The following is a 12,060-nucleotide window of genomic DNA, read 5'->3' as shown; positions in this document are numbered from 1 at the left end:
AGGTCCCGCCGCGTGGTTCTGGGATTTTTGCTCACCGTTCTTGTGATCATTCTGACCCCACGGGGTGGGATTTTGCGTGGAGCCCCAGATCGAGGGAGATTATCAGTGGTCTTGTATGTCTTCCATATTCTAATTATTGCTCCCACTGTTGATTTCTTCACTCCAAGCTGGTTGGCTATTACAGATTCAGTCTTCCCAGCCTGGTGCAGGGCTACAATTTTGTTTCTGGTGTCCTTTGACAGCTCTTTGGTCTTCACCATAGTGGAGTTTGGAGTCAGACTGTTTGAGGGTGTGCACAGGTGTCTTTTTCTACTGATAACAAGTTTAAACAGGTGCCATTACTACAGGTAATGAGTGGAGGAAAGAGGAGACTCTTAAAGAAGAAGTTACAGGTCTGTGAGAGCCAGAAATCTTGATTGTTTGTTTCTGACCAAATACTTATTTTCCACCATAATATGCAAATAAAATGTTAAAAAAACAGACAATGTGATTTTCTGGATTTTTTTTTCTCAGTTTGTCTTCCATAGTTGAGGTCTACCTATGATGTAAATTACAGACGCCTCTCATCTTTTTAAGTGGTGGAACTTGCACTATTGCTGACTGACTAAATACTTTTTTGCCCCACTGTATATACACCTGTGCACACCCTCAAACAGTCTGACTCCAAACTCCACTATGGTGAAGACCAAAGAGCTGTCAAAGGACACCAGAAACAAAATTGTAGCCCTGCACCAGGCTGGGAAGACTGAATCTGCAATAGCCAACCAGCTTGGAGTGAAGAAATCAACAGTGGGAGCAATAATTAGAAAATGGAAGACATACAAGACCACTGATAATCTCCCTCGATCTGGGGCTCCACGCAAAATCCCACCCCGTGGGGTCAGAATGATCACAAGAACGGTGAGCAAAAATCCCAGAACCACGCGGGGGGACCTAGTGAATGAACTGCAGAGAGCTGGGACCAATGTAACGAGGCCTACCATAAGTAACACACTACGCCACCATGGACTCAGATCCTGCAGTGCCAGACGTGTCCCACTGCTTAAGCCAGTACATGTCCGGGCCCGTCTGAAGTTTGCTAGAGAGCATTTGGATGATCCAGAGGAGTTTTGGGAGAATGTCCTATGGTCTGATGAAACCAAACTGGAACTGTTTGGTAGAAACACAACTTGTCGTGTTTGGAGGAAAAAGAATACTGAGTTGCATCCATCAAACACCATACCTACTGTAAAGCATGGTGGTGGAAACATCATGCTTTGGGGCTGTTTCTCTGCAAAGGGGCCAGGACGACTGATCCGGGTACATGAAAGAATGAATGGGGCCATGTATCGTGAGATTTTGAGTGCAAACCTCCTTCCATCAGCAAGGGCATTGAAGATGAAACGTGGCTGGGTCTTTCAACATGACAATGATCCAAAGCACACCGCCAGGGCAACGAAGGAGTGGCTTCTTAAGAAGCATTTCAAGGTCCTGGAGTGGCCTAGCCAGTCTCCAGATCTCAACCCTATAGAAAACCTTTGGAGGGAGTTGAAAGTCCGTGTTGCCAAGCGAAAAGCCAAAAACATCACTGCTCTAGAGGAGATCTGCATGGAGGAATGGGCCAACATACCAACAACAGTGTGTGGCAACCTTGTGAAGACTTACAGAAAACGTTTGACCTCTGTCATTGCCAACAAAGGATATATTACAAAGTATTGAGATGAAATTTTGTTTCTGACCAAATACTTATTTTCCACCATAATATGCAAATAAAATGTTAAAAAAACAGACAATGTGATTTTCTGGATTTTTTTTTCTCAGTTTGTCTCCCATAGTTGAGGTCTACCTATGATGTAAATTACAGACGCCTCTCATCTTTTTAAGTGGTGGAACTTGCACTATTGCTGACTGACTAAATACTTTTTTGCCCCACTGTATATAATTGTCTGAAGTATTCGCACTTTCAGACCATGATGTGTCTTCAAATCCACCGGGATCCACCATTTGGAGACTTTCGAAACACATCACACAGACTGCCTCTCCAGTCCAGCCACTTAAACCTAGACCATGTAACTGATCACATGACTGTGACATCACACAGGTCCTGTTAGCACACGGCTATGCTGACTCTGCAGGTGAAGATATGATGGACATCTTCCCACCCACTCTACAGATGTCCAACTAAAACCTGCCCATATATGCAACTTTAATTTAACCCTCAAAACATGTAGTGTGCTGGAAAAAAATACTCTGGTTTCACATGACTTATGCCATTATGCGCAGTGACACATATCTCCCCTCATATACTGTGCCAGTGACTCTGTCACAATATGCATTCATATATAGGCATATACACACATACAGTACATATATATACACATACACAAAGTACAGACACGACTTGCAAATATACACACACTTTACACATTGAGCATACATACATTTTTTCATCAGGTGACATTACTTTGTATGAGCAGGGGATTTCAGGCCCATTGCTAGGGTAGTAGCCTGAGCCCTCCTGTCCTGCTCTCAGCCCTGCATCCTCCAGCACTGATCCTCCCTCACTCTCATCCTTGCATTATCCAGCACTGATCCTCCCTCACTCTCAGCCCTGCATCCTCCAGCACTGATCCTTCCAGACTCAGTCCTGCATTCTCCAGCAATGATCCTCCCTCACTCTCAGTCCTACATCCTCCAGCACTGATCCTCCCTCACTCGCAGCCCAACATCCTCCAGCACTGATCCTCCCTCACTCTCAGCCCTGCATTCTCCAGCACTGATCCTCCCTCACTCTCAGCTCTAAATTCTCCAGCACTGATCCTCCCTCTCTCTCAGCCCTACATCCTCCACCACTGATCCTCCCTCTCTCTCAGCCCTACATCCTCCAGCACTGATCCTCTCTCACTCTCTCCTGTCAACTGCTGGTGACATAACAGCAGAGGAGGGACCACTGGAGCTGGAGCTGCCATTGGAGGAGCCCAGTGTTGGAATGTTCAATAGACTTGTTCTCATCATAGCACTGGCCCCGCTCACCTCTTCCGATTGGTTTCTGTAGCTCACCTGCTTGCTTTCATTTGCTATGTGCTACAGACAGCAGTTGTGCTGGAGATCTGGATCTCATGCGGCCTCCTAGTGTCCTAGTGAGGTATGTAAATTAGCCCTGTCAGTCCTGAGTAGGAACTGTGAGAGCGGCCCAAGAGGCAAACGCCTCTCTGCCCCCTCTCCAGCCTAGCCTGCCCCTGCTCTTCCTCCTGACTGCTGACTCCTGTCCCACTGCTGGAACCAGAGAGATCTTGCTGCTGCTGTTCACATGAGGAATTCAGGCTGTGCCTCCTTTTCCTGTTCACAAGTTGCTCTGATGATTTCACCACATCAGAGGGGCTTCAGCAGAGAGAGTGGCCCACAGCAGAGGGAGGACCCTCTGGCAAATACCAGAACTGCTAGATGGCCAATCTAGCCCTAGGTGTGGCCATAAAGGCACTGATATACTCACACGAGCGTATTACATGTCTTCTGAGTACAATGCAATCTTTTATCAAATAGCACTCAGACCAATGTTATACCATGGGGCAGTGCAGATCTACAATTCTTTTTCTCATACCAAACTGGCATGAGAAAAAAATGCAGCTTGATGCTGGTGCATCCAATGAGCAGATTCATACAAGTCTATTGATACAGGTGAAACATCGGATGTCATCTGATTGCAATCCGCTTTATGCAGACCCAGACAATAGAGAAGATGGAGAAATTAAGTTCATGCATGAGAATTGGATCACACTAACAGGACACTTGGCTCAACCTCTGACAGAGGTCATTAGCATAATCAGCCCGAATCTCTCCCATGAGGGAATTTTTGGCCATGTGAGCTAACCCCTAGAGCACCTTTATGCCCATACTGTTAGTTTAACATGCGTGATCCTGGTTTTCTTTAAAGATGAAGGAATGATGACATGACCCCTACCTCAACTGACCTAAACCCTATTGAGAACTTGTGGACTTGTGGGTCATTCTTAAACTAGAGATTTACGATCAATGGAAATAGTCAGAGTCAGGGAGGCTGTGGTTGGTGCTGCCCAGAAAATTGATTACCAACAGATTAAATAGAACCTGTCATGTAATATAATAGATTAACCCCATATCTGCAGGTTATTAGCATTCCGACATCATGTGGTGCCTGCACAGAGAGCCCACTCCAGGAAGAAATTTCCTTCTGGCTGGCTTCCTCTTTCAGTCATAGTGGTAGCACCAGCACGGTTTCAGTCACTGTGTATAGACAGCAGTGACTGTAACTGCACCCCCGACACTGACTGACAGCTGGCTCTAATGCTGATCCTGCTGTCAGTCAGTGACGGGGGCATGGCTACAGCCGTTGCTCTCTATACACAGAGCGGTGACTGAAAATGTGCCAGTGTTACCCCTATGACTGAAAGAGCAAGCCTGCCAGGAGGAATAAAGTGCTTCACGATGTCAGATCACTATAAACCTGCAAATTAACTCCATATCTGCAGGCCAATAGCATTATTTTACATGAAAGGTTCCCTTTAAGAACTACACATACTCCATGGATTAAAGGCTTATGTTATAATAATAATAATAATCTTTATTTATATAGCGCCAACATATTCCGCAGCGCTTTACAGTTTAACAGCTTCAAACACAACAGTCATAAGTAACAACGTTAACAATACAATAATTAAAGCAAAATAAGACGACCCTGCTCATGAGAGCTTACAATCTACAATTAGGTGGGGGAGATACAAAGTACAGGTGTGTATTTACAATGATGATCCAGCCATCTTCAGGGGTTGGGTAATAGATAGGGATAGTGAATGGGCTACACACATACCCACAAACATAACATGACTTTGATTACTGAATGTGATAGGCCGCTCTGAACAAATGTGTTTTGAGCGAGCGCCTAAAACTATGCAAATTGTGAATGGTCCTAATATCTTGGGGTAGAGCATTCCAGAGAATTGACGCAGCACGGGAGAAGTCTTGGAGTCGGGAGTGGGAGGTACGGATTAGTGCAGAGGTTAGTCGAAAGTCGTTTGCAGAGCGAAGAGGTCTGTTAGGCCGATAGACAGAAATGAGGGAGGAGATGTATGGGGGAGCCGCACTGTGCAGAGCTTTGTGGGTGAGAACATGTACTTTGAATTGTATCCTGTAATGAATGGGCAGCCAGTGTAACGACTGGCGAAGAGCGGACGCGTCCGAGTAACGATTAGCCAGATGGACGACTCTGGCTGCTGCATTAAAGATAGACTGGAGAGGGGAAAGTCGAGTGAGGGGGAGGCGAATTAATAGAACATTGCAGTAGTCCAGGCGGGAGTGGATCAGGGCGACAGTGAGGGTTTTAGTTGTCTCCATGGCGAGAAAAGGGCGGATTCTAGAGATGTTCTTTAAGTGTAAGTGCAGCGCCCCAGAGACCTGGTTGTTGCAGTATGGCGCTCTGCCGCTAAGGGGAGCAGTGGTACGTCTGATGGCACTAAGGAGTTCTCCTGACCAGGTATCACCAGAACACATTACACTTCACACTCCGGCCACTAGGGGGAGAAAAAGGCTTTATTTATTGGGCCACTCCTCACACTGGTAAAACTAGGGGCAGGGGAGGAAGTTAGTCAGAAGCTGACTGGGTTGGATCCAGGCAACATCCCGTGGCAGGGGGTGTTGCAGGGAGAAGGCACAGGGGGGTCCCTGTCGGGCGTGGGAACCTGGCAGGTGCCTAGCGAACAGAACAGAACGTAACGGAACCGCGCCTGCACACCCTGCGGCGGTATCCTAAGAAAGAGACACGAAGGGAAGGATATTGTGGAACCGTGTAAACGAGATCAAGCACAAAGGAGAGCCAGTAAGAGTCGTGCCGAGAGAGAGGCAACATCTTACTGAGGCGTGTAGTCGGTGGCCGGAACACCGTAGGAGTAACTGACTTCAGGCCTTACTTCAAACTCCGCTGGACAGTTAATTATAGGTTGGCTGTCTACCTTAAATTTCCTAAGAAGACATAGGGGGCAACATTGGGAGAGGGGCGTCTCTAGGGTCCCGGAAGACCTCCAAGCCTTCCCGTCATACGGGTGCGTCCCAGCTAAAATATACCTGGGGGATGAGAAACTAGTAACATCTGGAACTAAAGAGAACGAAAGAGAGCTGTAGAGAACGAACGAACGAGAACAGCAGTTGTGAGGACTATACCGAATGCTCAGCAGGGTAGGACTACAACACATAGGCGCTAGTGGTAGGCAACGATTTCCATCTGCGAAGGAAACTCTGGATGTGCCCATCAGACCGGCCGGTCTCTGAGAGCCCTGTTAAACGTACTCTGGATTGAGGATCCTGAAGCCTTCAGTAAAGAGGTAAAGAGACTGCAACCCTGTGTCCTTGTTATTGACTGCACCTCAAACCATCGCCACCTACACCACTGAGAAGCCCTGGGGACATACTTCACCTGTGGGAAGGTATACCATCCGGCTGCCATTCCATCACCCCAGCGGACCCCATAGCAGCGTCGGTCACCCTGACCGAACACCACAGGTGGCGTCACGAACCCCTGACAGACTGTTCCACTACTTTCACGCCACCGTGACAGCCTCAGAACCGAACCAGAGAGGCCCGGTACCGAAACGCGTGGCCCTGTGTCTGGGGGCACTCCATAAGCGGCACTAGCGGGCAAGAGATTGTATATGGGAGGTGACGGAGAGATCGGAGTCAAACATAACACCCAGACAACGCGCCTGCTGCCGCGGTGTTATTATGGTGCCACCCACGGAGAGGGAAATGTCAGATTTAGGGAGGTTAGTAGATGGCGGGAGCAGAAGAAGTTCAGTTTTGAAGAGGTTGAGTTTCAGATAGAGAGCAGACATGATGTCAGAGACTGCGGACAGTCAGTGGCGTTCTGTAGTACAGCGGCGGTAAGGTCAGGGGATGATGTGTATAGTTGTGTGTCATCAGCATAAAGATGGTACTGAAAGCCAAATCTGCTGATGGTCTGTCCAATTGGGGCCGTCTAGAGGGAGAAGAGAAGGGGGCCAAGGACTGAGCCCTGAGGTACCCCGACAGTGAGAGGAAGAGGAGATGAAGTGGAGCCAGCAAACAGAACACTGAAGGAGCGGTCAGAAAGATAGGAGGAGAACCAGGAGAGAGCAGTGTCCTTAATGCCAAGTGACTGGAGCCTAGAGAGTAAGAGAGGGTGGTGAACAGTGCAGAGAGATCGAGAAGAATGAGCAGAGAGTGGTCACCATGTTATGACTGTTAGGCTAGGTTCAGATTGCGTTAGTGCAATCCGTTTAGCACCTAGTGCTAGCGGGTTGCGCTAACGCAATGTGTTGTAAAGGGGTCGCGTTAAACGTTCCTTGGATGCTGCAAGCAGCGTCCGTGGCACGCCACAAAACACCGGCACATCGCTAGCGCGTGCCGAAAATGGCACACGCTAGTGATGCGCGTCCCCATTGCTGTTAATGGGTGCGCTAAAGGACGCATTGCACGGTGTTAATTTCGCAGTGCAATGCTGTCCGTTAGCGCGGTCCCATTAACACAATGGGAACCTAGCCTTATAGAGAAGGGCAGCTATATTGGTCACTGACCAGTAGTGTAGCTACTGGGGGGGCAGAGGGAGCCATCGCCCCAGGCCCTGTCACATGAAAGGGCCCACTGGGAGCCAGGGCCACCTCTGTGATGAGGCAGAACACCGCATAGGAGCAGAGCAGTATAATGTCTGCTCCCTTCTGATGTCTGCACGCTGCTAGCACAGTGGCCGGCTGCAGTCTCCCCCCTGCAGTCATGCAGTGAATGGTTTCGCCCATCTGTCCTGATCCTGAAGCTTTTCCTGGCTGCAGTTTTTCTTTTATTCACTCTGTGCATGCTGGGATTGGCTCAGGCACGCTGGGTCCTAGTGCCCACCTGCATTTCACTTACTTCCTGGTCCTGCCTGCAGTGCAAACTTTATCAGTAAGTGGGGATGGAACTTATTAGGTTTATTAAATTCAGGTATGTCACTGTGAGACCGTTGGGGTATTGTGGGGGCTGAAAGTGAGTGAGGGGGGACAGGGTACTGGGGGGTGAATGTTAGACCATGGGGGTATTGTGGGGGAGGGGAGACAGGGCATTGGGGGGTGAATGTGAGACCATGGGGGTATTCTGGGGGAGGGGAGACAGGGCACTGGGGGGTGAATGTGATACCATTTGGGGGTTGTGAGGGCAGAAGGTGGGTGAAGTAGGACAGGGCACTGAGGGGGTGGATGTGAGATGATGGGGGTATTGGGGCTGAAGTGGGGGAGGGGGACAGGTCACTGGGGGCTGAATATTATAATGTTTTGTTATGATATTATATGTGCTCCATCACATCTAATATTTGCTGTCTGGGGAGGCTGGAGATTGGGGGGAGGCTAGAGATTGGGGGTGGGGGGGGGGGGGTTAGAGGGCTTTTGATACGTACCACCTGGGTCTTTTATAAGTATTAGGAGCCCGCCTACAGTAACCAAGAGCTGCATCACATTTACAGCACCACTCCAGCATTATTTTTTATTTCACTGCTGGAGCGGTGCTGAAAATCCACGTCCCCTGCCTCCTGTCTGATACTCATCTTCTGGCGTTTTCATCTGTTTTTGTCTCCGCTCGGCTCGGTCTCCTGCAGTTTGTGACCTGTCCGCGGCTCCAGTGTTTTATGGAGCAGCGTAGAGGTCACTAATCAATGTGAGTCTATGGGAGCCTCGTTCTGACCTCTTTCTCACTCTCAGGCTTTGTGCACACGGTGCGGATTAGCCGCTGCGGAGTCGCAGCAGTTTTCCATGTGTTGTACAGTACCATGTAATCCTATGGAAAACCAAATCCGCAGTGCACATGGTGTGGAAAATATCGCGCAGAAACGCTGCGTTGTATTTTCCATACCATGTCAATTTTTTTTGCGGATTCTGCAGTGTTTTACACCTGCTCCTGTATAGGAATCCGCAGGTGTAAAAATGCATGTGAAATCTGCACAAAAAAAACACAGGAAATCCACGGTAATTCCGCACACGAATATGCAACAAGTGCACATAGCCTCATAGTCTTACATTGAGCGCTTGTGACATAACTTCTAACTTCTGGCCTGTCAGAAGCTGCGCTCACAAGTTTGAGCAGCGGCACTGCAGCAGTGCCACAAAATAGTGAATACGCCGGAGGATGAGTAAATGACCGGGACATCCAAATCATGACAGCAAGCTGTGAGTCCATTACACTGTGTATAAGTGAGCTGCGGGCTCATCATACCATATATAAGGGAGCTCTACGGGTCCATCACACTGTGTATAAGGGAGCTGCAAGCCCATCATACTGTGTATAAGGAAGCTGCAAGCCCATCATACTGTGTATATGGGGGCTGCAGGCCCATCATACTGTGTATAAGGGAGCTGCGTGCTCATCATACTGTGTATAAGGGAGCGGTGGGCCCATCATACTGTGTATAAAGGAGCTGTGAGCCCATCATACTGTGTATAAGGGAGCTGTAAGCCCATCATACTGTGTATAAGGAAGCTGCAAGCCCATCATACTGTGTATAAGGGAGCTGCGGGCCCATCATACTATGTATAAGGGAGCTGCGGTCCCATCATACTATGTATAAGGGAGCTGCGGGCCAATCACACTGTGTATAAGGGAGCTGCAAGCTCATCATACTGTGTATAAGGGAGCTGCAAGCCCATCATACTGTGTATAAGGGAGCTGCGGGCCCATCATACTGTGTATAAGGGAGCTGTGGGCCAATCATACTGTGTTTTAGGGAGCTGTGAGTCCATTACACTGTGTATAAGGAAGCTGCGGGCTCATCATACTGTGTATAAGGGAGATGCGGGCCCATCACACTGTGTATAAGGGAGCTGCGGGCCAATCATACTGTGTATAAGGGAGCTGCGGGCCCATCATACTGTGTATAAGAGAGCTGCGGGCCATCACACTGTGTATAAGGGAGCTGCGGGCCCATCACACTGTGTATAAGGGAGCTGCGGGCCCATCATACTGTGTATAAGGGAGCTGCGGGCTAATCATACTGTGTATAAGGAAGCTGCTGGCTCATCATACTGTGTATAAGGGAGCTGCAAGCCCATCATACTGTGTATAAGGGAGCTGCGGGCCCATCACACTGTATATGGGAGCTGCAGGCCCATCATACTGTGTATAAGGGAGCTGCGGGTCCATCATACTATGTGTAAGGGAGCTGCGGGCCCATCACACTGTGTATAAGGGAGCTGCGGGCCCATCATACTGTGTATAAGGGAGCTGCGGGCCCATCATACTGTGTATAAGGGAACTGCGGGTCCATCACACTGTGTATAAGGGAGCTGCGGGCGCATCATACTGTGTATAAGGGAGCTGCGGGCCCATCATACTGTGTATATGGGAGCTGCAGGCCCATCATACCATGTATAAGGGAGCTGCGGGCCCATCATACTGTGTATAAGGGAGCTGCGGGCCCATCACACTGTGTATATGGGAGCTGAAGGCCCATCATACTGTGTATATGGGGGCTGCAGGCCCATCATACTGTGTATAAGGGAGCTGCGGGCCCATCCTACTGTGTATAAGGGAGCTGTGGACCCATCATACTGTGTATAAAGAAGCTGCGGGCCCATCATACTGTGTATAGGGAACTGTGAAGGCATATTGTGCATATGGGAGCTGTTGGCCCATTACACTGTATATAGGGGAGCTCTGGGGGGCATTATACTTTCTGTAGTGGAGTTCTGTCAGCATTATACTGTGTATAGGAGAGCATTGGGCTCATACTATCTATAGGGGAGCAGTGGGATCATACTGTGTAGAGGGGAGCAGTGGGAACATCATACTGTGTATCGGGAAGTTATAGAATCATCATTCTGTGTATAGGGGAGCTGTGGGGGCCTTATACTGTGTATATGGAAGCTTTGAGCTCACCATACTGTGTATAATGGAGCAAGTACATGAGGGAAATTAGGGGACATTATTAAATGTAAAGTGGGCACTTAAGCATTACTGTATTGTTATAGGGGCACTCAGAGTATTGCGACCATCAAAGTTGCATATGGTCACAATATGGTGGTAAAGTCAATGTTCGTTTTTGTATATAGATTTATTTTCAATAACAGCGCGGTCATATTCTGAGGTTCCACTATATTCACAATTAGAGTGTGCAACCGTAGCTGTAATCAGGGTTAGCTGGTTAGGGGCCCACTCAGATGTTTCGCCCCCCCTAAGTTGAAACCCCAGCTACGCCTCTGTCACTGACATATTATTTTTTAAAATGTTAGAAATGTATTTTTGTACATTTTAACTTGCTTGGTTATTTTTCACACTTTAACAGATGAAAACAAGCAATTGAGATGGGAAAATGTACGGTACGTATTTCACATAGTTACATAATAATTCTGCGCACTAATATCTGCACAATAATTCTGCAAACAGATATTCTCTTAAGAAAGGCAAAACCACACTTTTACTTTCTTAAATATTCAGGTTTATTAATATTTTGGATTGACCAACAGCACTGTAGTTGTTCAATAATAAAATTGATCATCAAAAATGCTAATTGCCTAATAATTGTGCACACAGTAGGTGCTATAAACACATCATATGTAATACTAAGATATCATAAAAAATATTTGGGGGGAAGAAATCAAGTAGAAGATTTCTATCTATTGTCATCTAAAACATTCCTACTTTCCTACTCAGAACTATGAAAATGTCTCTTTTTAACCATGTTGATATTGTTTTATTGCCTTATAAATATTTGTTTCCCATAGACTAGATGCAAACATAGACAGGTCAGTCCTTTTGAAAAAACTACAGTGTTTCTCAAAACACCACATTCAACTTCAACACCACCACACACAAGTCCAAACGTGCTTTGGCACATCACATGATTGGGGGCAAAGAAAGACAACTAATGGTTGATGTATTAGTGTCACGCCATGACAGTGTTTGGTAAGAAAGGGGGGCTAACAAAGACCTAAAAAAATATGCTTTAATATAAATGATTAAAACTAGGAACCACATATGTAAACATATAAACCAATAGTAGAGAACCTGCAGGATCTATGGTCTCAGATGTATGATACCAGCATAAATATAGGAAAG

The sequence above is a fragment of the Ranitomeya imitator genome, chromosome 3 (genome assembly GCF_032444005.1).
Source record: "Ranitomeya imitator isolate aRanImi1 chromosome 3, aRanImi1.pri, whole genome shotgun sequence".
NCBI lineage: Eukaryota > Metazoa > Chordata > Amphibia > Anura > Dendrobatidae > Ranitomeya > Ranitomeya imitator.
Note: the sequence above shows the minus strand (reverse complement) of the source record.